This window comes from Lynx canadensis, chromosome B4, assembly GCF_007474595.2.
Source record: "Lynx canadensis isolate LIC74 chromosome B4, mLynCan4.pri.v2, whole genome shotgun sequence".
Classification (NCBI taxonomy): Eukaryota; Metazoa; Chordata; class Mammalia; order Carnivora; family Felidae; genus Lynx; species Lynx canadensis.
In genome coordinates, this window is record NC_044309.1 from 65574433 (window position 1) to 65596512 (window position 22080).

Sequence of the window (22080 nt, forward strand, 5' to 3'; positions counted from 1 at the left end):
CTCCTTACCGACTATGACATTAAGTTTAAATACCCAAGGTGGCTTTCTAGGCCTCCATACATTACTTCCAAAAAGCTTTCTCACCCATTTTGGCTTAAAACTGAATAAACAGAAAGATTTCCTATCAATGTAAGTGTGATTTTGTTCCCTGCTGGTCTCATGCTAGTCTTCTTAAAAATTTTTTCACCACCTTTTATGTTGAAACTGTGTTTTCTTCCAGTCCCAATTCAAACATCCAGTCTGTATTCTTGGCTACTGCCTTTTACCCAGTTTTAGAATACCTTCTCTCCTTCTTTAAAGAGTCCCTTGACAATTATTGCATGCTTCCTCTTACAGTTTGCATTATCTCTGCCATGATTTTTTTTCTTTCTTATCCTACCCTTTTAATTCTAACCACCAGTGAGATAATAGAAAGTTTGTCTCACTTCTCTTTCCACCATTTAATTCACTTAGTTGTAGTTTGTACACACTGATCAATAAACATTCTAAAACTTTAAAAAATTAATTTACTCTAATAACTTACAATATTTGCTGTTCTATGTTTATCAACCATGAGATTATTTTTGATTAAGTGATCGAATTTTACTAGGCAATCTGCTTTATATAAGCGGTGTTCCTCTGCATTCTTCCAGAAATTAAAACTGCAGAGAAATTTATGACTTATGCTGTGAAAGATAAATAAAGGAAAAACAGAAACAAAAACAACTATATATAGTTGGTTTTGGCTCAGGTCATGATTTTGGCTATATGTATGTGTGTAAACATTAATATAATATAATATAATATAATATAATATAATAATATAATTATATGTATTTATATTATATATAATTATAATTATAATATAATATTATATTATATTATATATATACATATATATATATGTGTATATATATATAGTTGATCTTGATTTTTGGCTCAGGTCATGATATCACAGTCCTGAGATAGAGCCCAGCATGGAGCCCAATGCTGGGCATGGAACTTGCCTAAGAGTCTCTCTCTCCTTCTGCCTCCCTCTGCCCTGCCCCTGCTTGCACTTATGCCAGTTCTCTCTCTCTTTCTCTCTCTCTCTTATGAAAGAAATAGTTAACCTTATGCCAAAGCTGCAGCTGCCTTTTTATTTCTACATTACTCTAAATTTGAGGCTGCTGTTAGCTAGTTATAAGACACTGCCGTTTGTTTTGTCTTACAGTGTTGAGTTGATGTCTTCAATAATATTGAGTTAATGTTTTTGAAAAATTTCCTATATGTCTGAAAGTTGCACTATTTCAAATGACTGGTAGAAGAGGATAAAGAAAAAGGAAAAGCTGATGTATTCCTGTCATTTGCTCTTTTGGGATTAAAATGAAAGACTAAGATTGGGGTGGACTGATTAGAGAAAGAAATGAAAGAAAAAGATGCTCTTGATAGCTTACATTTTTTAAGTGTTTTCTCTGTCACATCCTGTGATATCACATTATATCCTTACAAATATCTGGAAAGGTTAACCCCCTCTGTGACTTGCCCAAAGCGAAACAGTACGCAGGTGGCAAAGTTGTCATGCACCTAAGCAAAATTTACAAAAGGAGCAGCTTCCTTTCAGAAGAGTAGTAGGCAACAGGAGAGCCAATAAGGATTATCTTTCAAGTCTTGTAGCTGATTAGTGCATACAGTCCACTGAGTCTCTATCAAATTAGAAACTTTCAAAAAGAGAAAAAAAATGAAAAAGCATAAGCTAAACATAAAAAAATCCTCTATGTTTCTGTCTATGTACACAAGAATTATAGGGCCCCTAAAGAACTCCAAGATTGGAGGGCACCTGCATGGCTCAGTTGGTTAAGCCTTGCACTCTTGATTTTGGCTCAGGTTGTGATCTCTCAGTTCATGGGATCGACCCCGCATCGGGCTCTGCACAGTCTGTGTGGAGCCTGCTTGGGATTCTCTCTCTGTACCCACCCCCCAAATAAATAAACATGAAAAAAATTTAAAGAACTCTGAAATTGGAATCTGAAGACAAAATTTATTTTTTACTCTGACAGCTTCTACCTACATATTGGTGTTTTGCCTTTATGAGTTGATGTTTTCTGATTTGTAAAATGGAGACAATATCTATCCTACATATCGTACCTAATTATTTTAAGAAGGATGTTATTAATGCACACTGTTTTTGTAACCTATAAAAAGCAGTTCATGTATGCATTATTGTAATTATATATTTTGAGACTGCATAAGGTGGTATTTCTAGGTAATAAAACTGAAAAACAATGCATTTAGATTTCACAGAAATAACAAAAAGACTAAGCATCGTGCTTCTGAATGTTAACAATTGCGACAGCAATCAAACAACTGGTCTGGAACATTATCATCATTGTAACTCAAAATGACACTAGAGCTATTTGATGCCCAAGCCTGTCCTGGTGTCACATTCAAAGTAATTATCAATCCAGCATCAAAAAATAATTGAGAGCTATTTTATATTTTTATTGCTTTCTCTTAAAAAATCATAGTGGTTGCATTCATAGCATACAAATAAACTTTGAGAATTTCTCTCTCACCCCTTATCTTCAATATTTCATAGGCATGTTATCAAAAGATTAATATTTTCCTTTCTCCACTTCAATTTTCTAAAAGTTGTCTCACTTTCAGTCCACAGATGTTCTTTATCTTCCTCAACCTTCCTAGTTTCCTCTTTTTACTTGGTGACTAGTTGGATCTCTTGCAGATGAATTCAAATAGCCTCTATAGGACTTCTTTCTTCTCTTTCACTATCTACTTTACTGTGCATGGTTTAAACCTAGTAGTCAACACAGGATCCTCCCTCCTGAGTGCAGAACAGCAAGAGGCTGTGGATACTAATCGATTAATCTTTTTTTCCACAATGCAACTACTATAACCAAAGCACTGTCTAGCTATTGTGGGAGATAAAAAAAAAAAGAGAGAGAGAGAAGGACAACAATCAATTGTAAGTCATGGCCCCATTCCTAAGGAATATCCCAATTGGAAAATCAGTGTCCATTAGGGTAGTCAAGTGAGTGTTGTCCTGCCCTGTGTTTTCTACGTTATTTATTTATGCATTCTACTACAATTTCATTTCACCAGAGGATTTATAAGCTAAAGAAATGTGCTAAATATGGTTGTGGCACAGGTTTTGATGTGAAAAACTAAGAAAGAGATTGGATGGATTTGGATTGCTTTAACCATGCATAAAACCTGAAGCTGGGATAACTAGGTTCAGGATGAAATGTTAGAGGAGGCATAGTAAATACAAACATGCAATATATTTGGCAGTTAGATGCGCTGGACAACTAGGGGAGAATAGCTCAAAAACTGGTTCCAGGTAGCACCACTGAAAAAGTGGGAAAGTTATAGGAGGGAGCAAATCCTGGAGGCAAAGATGATGATAGGTTTGTTTTGTTAGACCAAGTGCATCTCCACTGTGGCCACGTCAGCTCTGGAAAGATAGGAGGACCACTAGGGCATATTTGGAAGCCAGGCACTTAGCAATGACAGCAGAAAGAGAATGGATAGATGAACCAAGTTATGGTGCATAATGTCCCACAGATTTTTGTAATGAGATTTTGAGTGGCTTTCACACTGAAGTGTTTTTTTGTAAATGTTCATTGGTGCTAAAAGTGGATGCCTTCATTTCTCTGAACTCCTAACTCTTCATACAAGATACTTTTTGCATCCTAAATTATTTTAGAGTAAATACTGAAACATTTTAATAAGCATTTTAAGGTTCTTATTAAAAAATAGTAATTCCTATTTTATTTAGATCTTTTCAAGTACTTTAATTTCAAGTACTGTGCTTATGGAACCCTAGCCACAACATCTGACGTGACCTTATATAGACTTTTTAAAAATATCCTTCTGGCTACTGTGTGAAAAATAAATGGGTGGATATAAGATGATGTGCAAGAAATGTATTGCAACCATACAGGTATAGGTGATGGCAGTCGAGTCTGAGATGGCATCAGTGGGGATGGAGAGAAATAGATGAGTTTTAGGGTAAACTTTGTGCCACCAAAATTCACATGTTGAAATCCTAACCACCAGTGTCTCAGGATGACTACATTTGGAGCTAGAGCCTTTAAAGACGTAATTGAGTTATAATGAGGTAATATGGATGAGCCCTAATCTAATGCATCTGATGTCCTTATAGAAAGAGTAGACTCAATCTCAGAGGTGTGAGAGAAAGAATGAAGACAAAGAAAGAAGGTGGCCACCTGCAAACCAAGAAGAGAGACAGAATGAAACTAACCATGATGATACCTTGATCTTGGGATATTTAGCTTCCAGAATTGTGAGAAAATCAGCTTCTCTTGTGTAAGTCACCTTGTCAGTGGTACTTTGCTATGGCAGCCCCAGCAAACCAATACAGAATACATGCAAGATATATGTTACATTTGGAATTGCTAGGACTTGGGGATGGGTTAAATGGTGAGGAGGGTAAGTTTAAGGGATATATATTAAGAATAATTTTCCCGGTTTGAGCAATTGCCTAAATGGTGTGGCGATTATTTTACCTCTAAACTGAGGTATACAGGCATACCTCAGAGATATTGTGGGTTTGGTTCCAGACCACCTCAGTAAAGCAACTCTCGAAATAAAGCAAGTCAAATGAATTGTTTGGCTTCCCAATGCATATGAAATTTATGTTTGCCCTGTACTATAGTCTATGAAGTGTACAATATCATTATGTCTAAAAAAACACATAGCCTTACTTTAAAAATACCTGATTACTAAAAATGCTAGCAATTATCTGAGGTTTCAGTGAGTCATAATCACTGATCACAGATCACCATAACAAACACAATAATAATGAAAAAGTTTGAAATACTGTGAGAATTACCAAAATGGGATACAGGGACATGAAGTGAGCAAATGCTGTTGGAAAAATGACACCTATAGGCTTACTCAAGGCAGCGTTGCCTCAAACCTTCAATTTGTGAACAATGCAATACCCGCAAAGTTCAATAAAGTGAAGTGCAAGAAAAGAGGTATGCCTATAACTTCTCTAATTCCCTCAGTTTGGAAGGGGTAGCACTGGGACTGTCTGACTCTAAAGCTATAGTCTTGACCTCTATGTTGCTATCCTCCTCAGATTTAAAAAATAATGTGTTTAGAGCTATATAAGCTTACAAGCAAAAATGAGCCACAAACATCATTTAACTTGGCTCCTTCATTCTATAGTTAGAAAACTATAATTATATAGTTATATAGAAAACTATAGTTATATAGTTAGGGCCAACGAGAAGTGATAGACCTCTTTACTTTAAAAGAATAATTTCAGCTTATATTTATATAATAAGAGGAACTGCAATAAGCATTCTACCTGCTATTTACAGGGACAGAACAAATTTTCTTGGCTGATTAGAGGTACCCCTTTGAATACTGAAAATCAAAATCATTAGCATTTCAAATAATAGATTTAGTCAAACTTCTCTTCATCTGGTGATTTTGTTTAATAAAACACTATAAGGCATGAAACCATTCATGACTGGCATTAGCTGAATTTAAGTCTTACTTTTTCATTGTAGAACACTGTAACTTAGACTTGTGGTTCCCAAATGTCTGCTCTTTTCTTCCTTGTGTAATCTCACTCTCTTTCTCCCCTTTTCTCCCTTTTCCGTAGTTGTACACCTACAGAGAATATATATATACTCACAAACAAACATCTCAAACAGTACATACTGGAAATGACTACCAATATCAAAGTCTCCTGTGGAACTCAGTCAACTAAGGTGAAGATCAGAGAAAATCTTAAATCCTGGGAAAACAGGGGCTACATTGAGAGGAGCAACGAGTAACACCTCCCCAACCCTCCTCTTCCCAACACCAATAGCATTATCAACACTATCATCACTGCCTCTTCTACCACACACACACAAAAAAAAATCCACACCATATCTCAGTCTTATAACTCCAGTCTCCAGGCGCTATTATAAGGTATGATGCTAGGATGTGAGACAAAGCATGTAGAGTTAGTGAGAAACATTATTCTCATGTTATTTCCAGTGGAAATCCCATTGGGCTGTTAATCTGGTAATCAGACTTTTAGTAATGAACAGCATTAATCAGCCATCTGGCTTTAGTTAGCCCATAAGTATCTCTAATCTTCAATTCTTTTGTCTATAAAATGAGAGAATTATTTCACAAGGATACAATACAGTATAAAGTCCAGTGTTTAGAGTTAAACAGATTGACTCAGACCCCAGTTATGCTAGTGTTACCTATTTAAGCTTTTCTGAACCTGTTTCATCATCTATAAAATGAGCCTTGCATTATTTAAATAAGATTGTATGGAAGGATTAAGTGGGATAATACAATTAAAGCACGGCTGCTAGGTAGACTCTCAATAAATATTCATTCTTTCAAGGTCTTTCCAGGCTCCATGACTTTAAATCTGATTTGAATGAACAAATAGGAAATGTTCTGGAAGGTAAAAGAAAAGAGAAAGGCAGTACCACCTCTTTTGCTTTAGTAGCAGTGATGATGGTGATTCTGGTAAAACTTCATAGTTGATTAATTGAGAAAATATTTTTGGAATGCTGGACATTTTGCTTGTCATCAGGATACAAAGATGCTTATTATATAGTTTGTGCTCTCAAGGAATTCACAGTCTCCTCAAAGAGATGAACACATAACAAACATAAAGCCCTGTAATTAGGGCAGTGATAAAGCTCCATACACGATATTCCAGTCACGTCCAGGAAACATGTTGCCCAATCTGGGGTAGATTCCAGGCACATGAATGAGTCTCTGGTCTCTTCTTACCATCCTCTGATATAATGACTTCCTCTCTTGGAAGCCATGATAAGCTTTACATCTGAAAACTTAAGGAATCTAGGAGCAATCATCTCGATTTGCAAAGGATATTTTTTCGAATGTTGGAACAATTCTTGGGATGTTTGGGTGCTTAGCTCTGTTTTTGAAACCCTGATTTAGAGAATTTTATTATTTGTAATAGTCAAATATTTTGTTTTCATTTTTTATGAGGTCTTCTTAAAGACCACATGACAACATCAGTTTACAAATTATCTTAACAGATACAAGGCTCTATTGCATGTGGGGAAAAATGGTTTTAATTATATACATACTACACTGAAAGGGGGTCATATGCTGATTAAAGGAAAGGGTAAAAATGCTGGAAGGCTTTGACTTGTACATGATATTGAAAGTGTTATTGTTATACAGGGGCCCAATGCTGAGAGTCATTCAGACTGTGAGATGCATGGTTCTTTCTCCAGAGGTCCTTCCATTTTTAAATTTTTCTGTGCATTTTGCAGCAGTTCATCTCTGGTATGGTAACTTTTTGCTTTCTCCTTGATCTTCCTCATTTTGGAAAGGGAGGGACTGAAAAGAAAAAAAAAATTTCCTGGCCTGTGCTACAAGGTGTGGGAATTGCACTCTGTTTTCAGAAAAAAATAAATATCTGGACTGGTTAATTAGGCAAGTTGATACCATGAGATTCTTGGGACTGTTACAGTGAAAACCTGAAAGTTATAAAATGTGTCTTGGCAAACAAAGTAATGAAACATTTGAATGGATGCATTCATGTAGAAAAACCCTGTCATAAAATATTCTGCGGACATTTTTATTTAAAGTGACATAAAATTCCTAAGGAGATGAGACTCTCATAACAGAAAAATCTGTGAATGTGTATAACAGAAATTTACTAAAGTTTTCTTGTCATAATACTTTCCAATCCAATTATACAAAAATAGGCATCCTTATATAGTGTAAGAGTGTGTGTGTGTGTGTGTGTGTGTGTGTACATGTGTGCACATGTCTATGGAGAGAGAGGACCTGGGAAAGAAGAAATTCATCAGTTCTTGGTTATTGAGTGCCAACCACAGGGGCTCTACAGTAGAGAGAAAATCAATGGGAGATGCCCACCATCGGGGGGCTAATTCCCAGTGAATTGATTTTTGGTGTGAGGTGATAAGAGATAAAACCTAAGCTTTTAGCATCCAGTATCTGCAGCTTTGCCAGAGGCTTCATAGAGTACCTATTTCAGCTGACATTAAGCAGAGCCCATGGAACTATAAGGGTCAAATGCAGCACAGAGCCTGGAGTAGTGGGTTCTGCCACTCCATTTACATTAAGATGCAACATATGATAACAAGAGACATAACAATTTGTCTCTCAAAACTATTATTCCCTCCACTTTGATGTCAACTATATTCACTATTGAAATGAATGGAAAATAGGTCCCAGTTTTTAAGTGTATGCTAAAGGATATTAATAGATCTTATTAAAAATCATAATTATAAAGTTTGGGAAACCATATATTTAAAAAAGGCAAGCAGGCTCTCGGGTGGCTCAGATGGTTACGTGTCCGACTCTAGATTTCAGCTCAGGTCATGATCTCACGGTATGGTTTGGGAGTTTGAGCCCTGCATCAGTCTCCCCACTGACAGCGTGGAACCTGCTTGGGATTCTCTCTCTCCCTTTCTCTTCCCCTCCCCTACTCATGCTCTCTGTCTCTCTCAAAAATAAATAAAAAATAAAACTTGAACAAAACAAAACAAAAACAATTAAAAAGAAGGCAGGAATTTCCAAAGCTATTACCATACATCAGCAGACTATTCTCGGCAGGGCAGAGAATACAGTGCTTTCCATTTTGAGTCGACTATAGAATCAGTAGCAAAAGAAGGGAAAATATAGAGTAGTATCAAGCAACTAGCCCTCCATTCCCTTTAAGACAAAAAGCACTTTGTTTGCCTTTCTCTTCGGGAGCAGTTTGAGTAGGTTTGGCTAAGGAAGGTTTAGACGGTTGAGTGCAAGAATGTTTTAAGACCTTTATAGCCTTGGCACTATTTCTTTTGGAGGTCCGTTCCACGATTTATCAAAATTTTTAAATGTCATATTAAATAAAATGTTTGCTGTAAAAATAATCTTAAAGCATTTTAGAAGGTTGCTTCTTTCTGACAGCACCATGATAAAGTTAATAAACAATGGTGGGGGCACTTGGGTGGCTCAGTCGATTGAGCTTCAGACTTTGGCTCAGGCCATGATGTCACAGTTCGTGAGGTCAAGCCCCACATAGAGCTCGCTGCTGTCAGACTGTCATTGCAGAGACAGTATCAGATCGTCTGTCCACATCTCTCTGCCCCCTCCTGCTTGTGCTCTCCCCCCCAAAAAATTTTTTTTAAATAAAAATAATAAACAAAGACAATGTAATGCAAAATCTGAAATATGAAGGAAGTTGGCCATCAGTGGAAGCATCAAGAAAAATGTCAAGGAAAAATAGATCAGCAGTACACATTAAAATCTCATGTAGGAAAAAGGGTTTCTACCATCGCCAGTGTTGCACAAATCCAGGGGGCATCATTTATGTAGACTGTCATGAAAATGGTACTTGCTAAAATTGTGCTACATGGCAGTTCTGTCACTGCCTGGTGCAGGAACAAACCCATCCTGTTTAGAAGGCAGGTGCATTTGTGGAAATGAGCACATGCACTTGTCAAACCTGGAGGCCATTAGGCGCTGCAATCAAAGCCCCAGCAAACTCTGCTCTGATTCCAAGATCACTAAGAGCTCTTGTGATTATAATTTGATTTCCCATTCAGCTTCTTACAGAGAAAGAATACAATGGTCAAAGAAATGAGTATCTGTTCCCCTTGGCAATTGTTTTTCTCAATGTAAATGAAATCAGCATTATCCATTAGTCCACTGTAATCTTTATTACAGTGAATAAATATCCCCAAGTTTGATCCAGTCTAAGAAGCAGATAAGACCAAATTTTGAGTTTGAAAATATGAAGATCAAACCCTGGCCTGGAACTGGAGAGTGTAATGCTAAGTGAAATAAGCCATATAGAGAAAGACAGATACCATATGGTTTCACTCTTATGTGGATCCTGAGAAACTTAACAGGAACCCATGGGGGAGGGGAAGGAAAAAAAAAAAAAAGAGAGGTTAGAGTGGGAGAGAGCCAAAACATAAGAGACTGTTAAAAACTGAGAACAAACTGAGGGTTGATGGGGGGTGGGAGGGAGGGGAGGGTGGGTGATGGGTATTGAGGAGGGCACCTTTTGGGATGAGCACTGGGTGTTGTATGGAAACCAATTTGTCAATAAATTTCATATATATATAAAAAAATAAATAAAATAAAACAAATTTGACATTCAAAAAAAAAAAAAAACCCTGGCCTGGTATAATTTTGTAATACTTCTTAAGGACAGTCAGTGGATCTAAACTGTCATTGCAGTGGCTCAAACACCTATACATTTGAACTTAAAAAGGGTGAGATCCTGAGTAATAATTAATAGCTCCTTTGAAGTAGAATTTGAGAAATAAAGACAGTTGGTAAAGGAAAGAAAATATCAATTGTATGTATGAAAATGCTTTTATTTACATAATTTCATTTACATTTCAAGGACTTATGAGGTAAATTAATGTTATCTTCAATTTAGTGAAGAGGGAATGGGTGCTCAGTGAGATTCCCACACAGTGGGAAGGCCACACAGCAGCCAGGAGGAGTCAAAATGAATCACAGGGTTACTGGGCTTTAATTGTATATGCATACTATGGTTTCACGTAAGTAAAGTGAATGAAATTGATGAATCTGTCTCACTGGAGAATGGTGAAATATCTGAGAGGAAAGAGAACTGGAGAATATTCACAAGACCAGGACTTGCTGAGGAGGATATTAATATAATTAGTGAGCTTACAATATGCTAAAGAAAAGCAATAAGGGGTGAACACTGTAATAAAAATAATATCCTCCATCAAGATGTCAAGATATAGGGAATGACTAACTTATTTGATGTATATTGGTTACAATTTGAGTTAGCTTGTATATTTAGTTACACCTGTGGGCTGATCTGTTTCTTTATAAATAATCCTTTAGTTGCAAATAGCTAAAGACATATCCATATAAAAGAACGGAATGAAATTTGTGGATAAGTGAATTTTGGAAACTGTGGAGTTATACACATTAAAAAGAATTTTTTAACTAACATAAAATAATTTGTAATAGGTGATTTGAGATATACAACTTCAAAAAATTCTTGAAATTGCATAATTACTGCAAGAGATAGCTAGTCAGGCATATGTTGATTTCCAAAGAAATGTATGGCATTCTCAATGTCAGAGGATCAGATATAAAGGACTCTACACCAGCTGGTTCTGCGTTGCCATCTGATAATCAGAAACTTGGCAAAAGTGTGTTCACACAGATCACAGTATGGTTGCTTTTGAGTAGAAACACCACTGTGGTAGTTTTAATTAGAGACGTGTCAAGTAATTCAGTGTTAACGGTGGTCCGGATGAACTGGAGCTCTTTACAGTCTGAAAAACTCTTTGGATGTCTACTCCATGTATGGGAATCACTTGGCAACATCTCTGTGAGCTGAAAATAATTCATATTATGTCTGCTGGTCATTAAGTCATGTCCCATTGTGTATCATGCCATGACTAAATGAAAAAAAAAAAAACACAGGTGTGACAATTAAAAACTAAAAGTGATACCCATTTATTTTTGGCCAGAGAATTACTACACAGACTGCATTTTTTCTTTTCTTAGCCAAAGTGATGGCTTATATAGAGTAACTATTATTTTACTACTGTTTATGAATAGTTCATGAATCATAAGCAACACCAAACCACCTGCGTGTTTCTATTTTAAAACCATTTTAAAATATGCTTATATTCATTTATTGAAATTTCTCTAAAGTCCTGAAAAAAATGTGGTATGTGTGTTGCCCCTCACCTTTTTTTGTAGCCAGTTTGGCTAGCAAGTTAAAAAAAGTTAAATAGCTGATATAAAAGAGCAGTTTGAACAAGGCTTGGACTTAAATTTATATGCATAGATACAGAGCATAAAGAATGATATTTCCCACGTCTGCAGCATACGTATTGCAAAAACAAATTGGCTATACTCTTGTTTGAATGTAACTGACCAAATTCGCTATTGATCTATACAAGTATGCTTTTAAGATGACTGAAAATATCATATTAAGTAGGATTTTGAAGATTTATACAGGTTAAATATTTGGAAATATATGCTTTTGCAAAGATATTCAAAAACTTTCAAGACATTTAAAAATAAAAGATATCTTCTACTGTTATGGGGCTGACCATCTAGTAAGGGGATAACACAACTAGCTATAGTTGTGTAACTATACTTCATAAGTAACTAGACTCTAAAACAAAGTATGTTAAATATGTTAAGGTTGAATATGCTATGTAGGATCATGGTAATAAGCTATGACTGAATACAATTCCTATAAAAATTCCAGATGAATTACTTGAATAAATTGGCAGGTGGACCCTAAAACTCATATGAAAATGTATGGGGCCTGGAAGGGCCAAAACAATCTTTGAAAAAGAAGAAAAAATTGAAGGACTAACTTTTCATTTTAATATTTACTACAAAGCTACTGTAATCAGGATGGTGTGGTACTGGCATAAAGGGAGACATATTGCTCAATGCAATAGAATTGAGAGTTTAGAAATATACCTTCACATTTATGATCAATTGTCTTTGATAAAGATGTCAAGACAAATCAATGGAAAAAGAAAGGTCTTTTCAAAAATCTGTGCTGAGACAACTGAGAGCAACATGCCAGAGAAAGAACTTGAAACCCTACATTGCATTACATGCAAAATTAATCCAAAATGTATCAAAGACCTAAATGTAGGGGCTAAAACTATTAGACTCTTACAGAAATATATAGGCATCAATCTTTGTGACCCTGGAGTAGGCAATGGTTGCTTAGATATGACACAAGTACAAACAACAAAAGATTTAAACTAGAAAAAATGGGCATCATCAAACGTAAACATTTGTGCTTCAAAGGACATCATCAAGAAAGTGAAAAGACAATGGAGTGTTATTATCAAATGGTAACAAAAGTCATTACTGATTTCAGTCTCCCTTACAAGAAGACCAACTAGCAACTGTCTCTAAATAAGACACCATTGTGAAATCCCAGAACCTAGGACATGGCTGAAGTACCACCCTGGACCACTGAGACCAAAAAGGACTGCATTAGAAGGGTAAGAGCAGCTACATTCTGACTGCCTTGGGCCTTCCCCAGATTAGCATAGCACTGCACCAAGAGGGTCCTCTTGGACCTACATTTCTTCCTGTGGAGAAATGAGAGCCCAAGATGGACATTCAGATCCCCCCAAATTGCAGAACACTTCCAATTCAAAAGAATGAAACAGGTATCCTATCTTGCAACATTCATATAAATGAACTCAAAATGATTAAAGATTTAATGTAAGATCTGTAACCATAAACCTCTTAGAGGAAAACATAGGGAAAAGTCTCCTTAACAGTTGGCTTGTCAATGATTTCATGGCTGTGACACCAACAAAAGCAAACATGAACAAAAGCAAAAATGAACAAGTGGGAATACATCAAATTAAGAGCCTTCTGCATAGCAAAAGAAATATTATCAACAATATGAAAAAGCAACATATGGAATTGGAGAAAATATTTACAAACCACATATTTCATAAGGGATTAATATCCAACTATATATATGATTCATTATATATATATAACTCATTATACATATATATGTATGTATATATATATGTATATACATTTGTATACAAATGTATTTGTATACAAATGTATATACATATAAATGTGTATATATATATATATATATATATAAATGTGTATATATAAACTCATACAGCTAAAGAGCAAAAAAAGCAAATAATCTGAGTAGGAAGTGGGCAAAAAATTATTGTAATGTTATTCCCCATAGCCAAAATACAGAAACAACTGAAGTGTCTGACAGTGGACAAATGAATGGATAAAAAAGATGTGGTATGTATAAATATAATAGAATACTATTCAGCTATGAAGAAAATAAAATTTTGCATTTGCAACAACATGGATGGGCATTATGCTAAGTGAGATAACTCAGACAGGGAAACACAAATACTGTACATTATCTCCTATATGTAGAATGTAAAAGAAGTTGTAAATGTGGACAGTAAAATTGTAGTTACCAGGGCCCAGAGGATGGAGAATGAGCAAGTTGCAAGGGTGCATACTTGCAACTAACAGATAAATCATTCCTGGAAACCTGATACACAGAACAGCATTTATAGACAGCAAAATGATTATTATAGATAATAAACTTGCTAAGAGAGTAAATTCCAATTGTTTCCAACACTAGAGGATATGATAATAATTTGATATGATAGAGGTGTTAGCTAACACTACAATGACCATCATGTTGCAATATAAATATATCAAATAAATATGTTGTGCACTTTAAATTTACACAATGTTATATGCTAAATATATCTCAATTAAAGATAAGAAGGAAATTAGCAAGGAAAGAAGGGAACAAAGGCAGGAAGGAAAGGAGGAAGGGAAAAAGAGAGGAAGGGAAAAAGGAAGGAGACAAAACTATTATGTTGTCTTGTAATGCAATGATCTTTCTAGAAAATTAAGAAGAAACAATTAAACAAATAATTAAAAATATTAATACAAAGATTCTTGTTTAAAATGGTACAAAACTAATAGCTGTATTATATAGCACCTGAAGCAAGCTAGAAAATATAATGGAATACAAAATATTCCATTCTTCATAATCCCCCAAAAGTTAAATATCTAGAAATTGACTCATGAGAAAATATGTGGAACCTATATGAATTAAGTATAAAATCTTACCAGAGTGTGAAAAATACTTGATTTCCTGGATACAAAGACTGACCACTAAAAATTTGAACTCTTCTCACTGATTGGGTTGGTTTAATGCAATACCAAACATACTTCTAATGAGTTGTTTTTTTTTTGTTTGTTTGTTTTTGTTTGTTTTGTTTTTTTTTTTTGCAACTTAAGTGTTTTAAAGTTCACTGGAAAGAATACATTTATGATAATGTAAAAATAATTTCTTCTGGGGCACCTGGGTGGATCAATCAGCTAAGTGTCCGACTTTAGTTGAGGTCATGATCTCATGATTCATAAGTTTGAGTCCCATTAGGCTCTGCACGGACAGCACAGAGCCTGGAGCCTGCTTCACATTCTCTGCTTCAGATTCTCTCTCTCTCTCTCTCTCTCTCTCTCTCTCTCTCTGCTCCTCCTCCACTTGTGCTCTCTCCCTCAAAAATAAATAAAATAAATGTTTAAAAAAATAATAATTTCTATTGAGAAACTTAACAGATGAAAATAGGGGAAGAAAAGGAAAAATAAGATAAAAACAGAGAGGAGGCAAACCATAAAAGATTCTTAAATAGACAGAACAAACTGAGGGTTGATGGGGGTGATGGGTGGGAGATGGGCTAAATGGGTGATGGACATTAAGGAGGGCACTCTTTGGGGTGAACACTGGGTGTCATATATAACAGATGAATCACTGGGTTCTACTCCTGAAGCCAACACTATACTGTATGTTAACTAATTTGAGAACTAAAAACATAACAAATCATAATAATTTCTATCAGGAAGAGATATTAAAGGATCCTACTAATAATAATAAAATATCATTTTATAATATTTTAAATATTCCTGTAATAAGAATAGAGAATTATATTAATGGGTCAAATTGGAAAGCCACCAAATGAATCTTAGAATGTAAGAGATTTTACATTCTGATTTTTGTAAAGATGACATTTCAAAGGAGTAGAGTAATTAAATAAATGATACTTGTCAATTTACTTATTAATTTAAAAAACTGAGAAAAATAAGTCAACATTATACTGCTAGGAAGAAAAAAAAATTACTTGATAAACTAAAACCAAATGCTTTCCTATCACATGGACTTGTTACTCTTGTTACCAGGACAAACTTGGCCCACTACCTATTTTTGTAAAAAAAAAAAAAAAAATTGAACCCAGCCATATCCATTCATTTACATATTGCCCAGGCTGCTTTTGCACTATGATGGCTGTACTAAATATTGTGGCAGAACCTGTTGGTCCACAAAAACAAAAAAAAAATCTGTGAATCTTTAAGGAAAGTTTGTTGACTCCTTCTCTATAGTGTTTGAGCTATTTTAGACTTACTTAGGTATAGACTTTTAATTGTATACACTTCTTGTCTGTAAATATAAAAATTGAATAGAGGTGCAATAAAGCAATTCAGATATGAATAAACCTACTTCCCAAAGTCTAGCTCTTTTAATTCACTATTTTTTTATTTTTTACTCAGGGTTATTCATGTCTATGTTTTCTCCCCTATACAGTAGTATCCTCTGTTTCAATCTAGAACTTTGGTGATGTGGCATTTCTTAAACGCATGTTCTAACTAGTGTTTCTCATGTTTGCTTCCAAACCTCTGACATTCATCCTTAAGGGTGATTTTGACACTGTCTTGATATTATCAGACAGAACCAGGCAAGACTGCAGCCTGGCAACGATGGTAAGGCCTCCAGGAATTCTGCTTTCACAGATGTTAAAATTTGACAGGTGTATATCTTAGAATTAATGAAAGACAGTTGATACTTTCCTCACACCATCTGAGAATAAATTCTAGGTGAAGTGAAGAGTTAAATGTAATAATGAAAACATAAAAGATGTAGAGGAAACAGAGGTGTATATAATCTGGCAGTGAATGCATCTTTTCTAAAAAAAAAGTAGCATAAGAAGAAACCATGATGGAAAACATTGAGAAACTTACCTGCCTTGTGACCTTGGGCTGGACTTTTTATCTGTGCCTCACTCTTTCGGTCTTTAAGAGAAGGATAACAATATTGCATACTTCATAGAGTGTTTTGAGGATTAAATTAGTTGATATGCATAATGCATTTAGAATAATGCTTGGTACTTAATAAGTGCTATATAAGTATAGCTCCTTTTAGTATTTGATAAATGAAAGTGGGAGACTAGCGTTTAAAAAAAAATTTATCATATATATCTCTGTTCTGTGTAGATATTTTTTCCTCCATGAGTGTGTACGTTGGACTCTGTCTTAAATAAAGATGTCTTCACTCTTTGGGTTCAAACACATTTTAATTACAATGAATTGTATGTTATAAAACCTAAAAGACATCAACTGGTCAGTGTTTAACATATTCTGTTAATCTCTATTCATTTAAAAACCCAAATGATATTAGATATCCCTACATTGCTTTTGCTGTTTACTTGAATGCAGAAAATTTTAATCTTCTGCATATTTGGAGTGACTGAAGGCTCAAGGAAGGTGTGGTGTGGTGTGTAGGTCTGTGTTATTTGAGTGTGTATGGGCATATGTGGATTCAAACAGCAGTTTATAACTAAGCTGCTTCTCACACGACTGCAGAGTGTCTTAATCCCTTTCTTAGACATTTCACATAGTGGAAGAGCAGAGCTGTGACTGATAATAAAATCCACTCACAGCTTTCACAGGGATTAATCCCATTATATTATGCCAAGTTCCCATCTAGGAAATCCTATTAGAAAGTAAACAAATCCTCTCTAAACAAATCATCTCTCCAAACAGATCTAAACAAAGGCATGGAATTTACATATTTTGCTCATGATTCTCAATGCAAACATGTAACTAGTTAACATGGGGAGCAATGTGTTTTGGCAAACATTACCTAGAAAAAATAATTATAATATTCACTATTCCCATAACTAGTGAAAAGTTTTCATGTTCTAGCACAAAGATAATTTTAGTCTTTATGTGGAGGGTTTCTGTAAGAATCTACTCTGGCACCATGCATTTAAACAAAAATAACAGATAAAAGTAACCTTAGAATGGAATAAAAGACAAATTACAAATATAAAAAAACCTAACCTATGTATGACATATCTAATAATTTCTTATCATGTCTTATTATACTGTTTTAATTTATTATTTAATCATTGTATTTTAATTATTAAAAAGATTATTATTATCTTTTATATATGAAGAGATCATAGAGTGAAAGAATGAACATCACATCTAGGACAAGATGAACACATAAATCTAGGGCATTTGGAAAAAAGAAATAAACAGTCTAATAAATTATTTGAAAAGATATGTATCCATCCTAGTAATCACAGAAATTAAGTTTAAAATGTGATGCTATGCTTCATCTATTATATTTGTGGTTTTTAAATTTTTTTAATGTTTGTTTATTAATTAATTAATTTATTTATTTGGAGAGCAGGGAGGGGCAGAGAGAGAAGGAAAGAGAATCCTGAGCAGGTTTTGTGTTGTCAGTGCAGAGCCTGATGCCAGGCTTGATCACATGTGCCATGACATCAAGACCTGAGCCAAAACCAAGAGTCAGGTGCTTAACGAACTGAGCAACCCAGGTACCTTACAAATTTATACCCTGAATTTGTAAACTTTTTAAAAAAAATTATTGTTTTTTTAAATTTATATACAAATTAGTTAGCATATAGTGCAACAATGATTTCAGGAGTAGATTCCATATGCCCCATACGCATTTAGCCCATCCCCCATCCCACAACCCCTCCAGTAACCCTCTGTTTGTTCTCCATATTTAAGAGTCTCTTCTGTGTTGTCCCCCTCCCTGTTTTTATATTATTTTTGTTTCCCTTCCCTCATGTTCATCTGTTCTGTGTCTTAAAATCCTCACATGAGTGAAGCCATATATTTGTCTTTCTCTGACTCATTTCACTTAGCAAATACCCTCTAGTTCCATCCACATGGTTGTAAATGGCAAGATGTTCAAATGTTCAAATGTTCATTCTTTTTGAGTGCCAAGTAATACTCCATTGTATATGTATACCACATCTTCTTTATCCATTCATCCATTGATGGACATTTGGGCTCTTTCCATACTTTGGCTATTGTTGATAGTGCTGCTATAAACATGGGGTTGCATGTGTCCCTTTGAAACAACACACCTGTATCCCTTGGACAAATACCTAGCAGTGCAATTGCTGGGTCATAGGGTAGTTCTATTTTTAGTTTTTTGGGGAACCTCCATACTGTTTTCCAGAGTGGCTGCACCAGCTTGCATTCCCACCAACAATGCAAAAGAGATCCTCTTTCTCTGCATCCTCGCCAACATCTGTTGTTGCCTGAGTTGTTAGTGTTAGCCATTCTGATAGGTGTGAGGTGATATCTCCTTGTAGTTTTGATTTGTATTTCCCTGATGATGAGTGATGTTGAGCATTTTTTCATGTGTCGGTTGGCCATCTGGATGTCTTCTTTGGAGAAGTGTCTATTCATGTCTTTTGCCCATTTCTTCACTGGACTATTTGTTTTTTGGGTGTTGAGTATGATAAATTCTTTGTAAATGTTGGATACTAACCCTTTATCTGATATGTCATTTGCAAATATCTTCTCCCATTCTGTCAGTTGCCTTTTAGTTTTTCTGATTGTTTCCTTCGCTGTGCAGAAGATTTTATTTTGATGAGGTCCCAGTAGTTCATTTTTGCTTTTGTTTCCTTTGCCTCTGGAGACGTGTTGAGTAAGAAGTTGCTGCAGCCAAGATCATAGAGGTTTTTGCATGCTTTCTCCTCGAGGATGTTGATGGCTTCCTGTCTTACATTTCGGTCTTCCATCCATTTTGAGTTTATTTTTGTATATGGTATAAGAAAGTGGTCCAGGTTCATTTTTCTGCATGTCGCTGTCCAGTTTTCCCAGCACCATTTGCTGAAGAGACTGTCTTTATTCCATTGGATATTCTTTCCTGCTTTCTCAAAGATTATTTGGCCATATGTTTGTGGGTCTATTTGTGGGTTCTCTATTCTGTACCATTGATCTGAGTGTCTGTTCTTGTGCCAGTACCATACTGTCTTGATGATTACAGCTTTGTAGTATAGCTTGAAGTCCAGGATTGTGATGCCTCCTGCTTTGGTTTTCTTTTTCAAGGTCGCTCTGGCTATTGGGGGTCTTTTCTGGTTCCATACAAATTTTAGGATTATTTGTTCTAGCTCTGTGAAGAATGCTGGTGTTATTTTGAGAGGAATTGCATTGAATATGTAGATTGCTTTGGGTTGTATCGAGATTTTAACAATATTTGTTCTTCCTATCCAGGAGCATGGAATCTTTTCCCAGTTTTTTGTGTCTTCTTCAATTTCTTTCATAAGCTTTCTATAGTTTTCAGTGTATAGATTTTTCACCTCTTTGGTTAGATTTATTCCTAGGTATTTGATAGGTTTTGGTGCAATTGTAAATGGGATCAATTCCTTGATTTCTCTTTCTGTTGCTTCATTGTTGGTGTATAGGAAAGCAACTGATTTCTGTGCATTGATTCTATATCCTGCCACTTTGCTGAATTCATGAATCAGTTCTAGCAGTTTTTTGGTGGAATCTTCTGGGTTTTCCATGTAGAATATCATGTCATCTGTGAAGAGTGAATGTTTGAACTCCTCCTGGCCAATTTGGATGCCTTTTATTTCTTTGTGTTGTCTGATTGAGAAGCTAAGACTTCCAATACTATGTTGAATAACAGTGGTGAGAGTGGACATCCCTGTCTCGTTCCTGACCTTAGAAGGAAAGCTCTCAGTTTTTCCACATTGAGGATATTAGCATTGGGTCATTCATATATGGCTTTTATGATCTTGAGGTATGCTCCTTCTAGCTGTACTTTCTTGAGGGTTTTTATCAAGAAAGGATGCTGTATTTTGTAAATGCTTTATATGCATCTATTGAGAGGATCATATGGTTCTTGTCCTTTCTTTTATTGATGTTATGAATCATGTTAATTGTTTTGTGGATATTGAACCAGCCCTGCATCCCAGGTAAAATCCCACTTGGTTGTGGTGAATAATTCTTTTAATGTATTGTTGGATCCGATTGGCTAATATCTTGTTGAGGATTTTTGCATCCATGTTCATCAGGGTAATTGGTCTATAGTTGTCCTTTTTAGTGGGGTCTCTGTCTGGTTTTGGAATCAAGGTAATGCTGTCTTCATAGAAAGAGTTTGGAAGTTTTCCTTCCATTTCAATTTTTTGGAACAGCTTCAAGAGAATAGGTGTTAACTCTTCCTTAAATGTGTGGTAGAATTCCGCTGGAAAGCCATCTGGCCCTGGACTCTTGTTTTTTGTGAGATTTTTGATTGCTAATTCGATTTCCTACTGGTTATGGGTCTGTTCAAATTTTCTATTTCTTCTTGTTTCAGTTTCATTAGTGTATATGTTTCTAGGAATTTGTCCATTTCTTCAAGATCGACCAATTTATTGGCATATAATTGCTCATAATATTCTCTTATTATGGTTTTTATTTCTGCTGTCTTGGTTGCGATCTCTCCTCTTTCATTCTTGATTTTATTTATTTAAGTCCTTTCTTTTTGTTTTTGTTCAAACTGGCTAGTGGCTTATTCATTTTGTTAATTCTTTCAGAGAACCAGCTTCTGGTTTCATTGGTCTGTTCTAATGTTTTTTTGGTTTCGATAGCATTAATTTCTCCTCTAATATTTGTTATTTCCTGTCTTCTGCTGGCTTTGGATTTTATTTGCTGTTCTTTTTCCAGCTCCTTAAGGCATAAGGTTATGTTGTGTATCTGAGATCTTTCTTCCTTCTTTAGGAAGTTATGGATTGCTATATACTTTCCTCTTATGACCACCTTTCCTGAGTCTGAGAGGTTATGGGTTGTGGTGTTATCATTTTCATTGACTTCCATATACTTTTTAATTTCTCTTTAACTGCTTGGTTAGCCCACTCATTCTTTAGTAGGATGTTCTTTAGTCTCCAAGTATTTGTTACCTTTCCAATTTTTTTCTTGTGGTTGATTTCGAGTTTCATAGTGTTGTGGTCTGAAAATATGCACGGTATGATCTTGATCGTTTTGTACTTATTTAGGGTGATTTGTGTCCCAGTATATGGTCTATTCTGGAGAACGTTCCATGTGCACTGGAGAAGAATGTATATTCTGCTGCTTTAGGATGAAATTTTCTGAATATATTTGATAAGTCCATCTGGTCCAGTGTGTCATTCAAAGCCATTGTTTCCTTGTTGATTTTTTGCTTAGATGATCTGTCCATTGCTGTGAGTGGGGTGTTGAAGTCTCCTACTATTGTGGTATTACTATCGATGAGTTTCTTTATGTTTGTGATTAATTGATTTATATATTTGGGTGTTTAAATATATATATATATATATATATATATATATATATATTTGGGCACATAAATATTTACAATTATTAGGTCTTCTTGGTGGATAGACCCCTTGATTATGATATAATGCCCTTCTGCATCTCTGGATACAGTCTTTATTTTAAAGTCTAGATAATCTGATA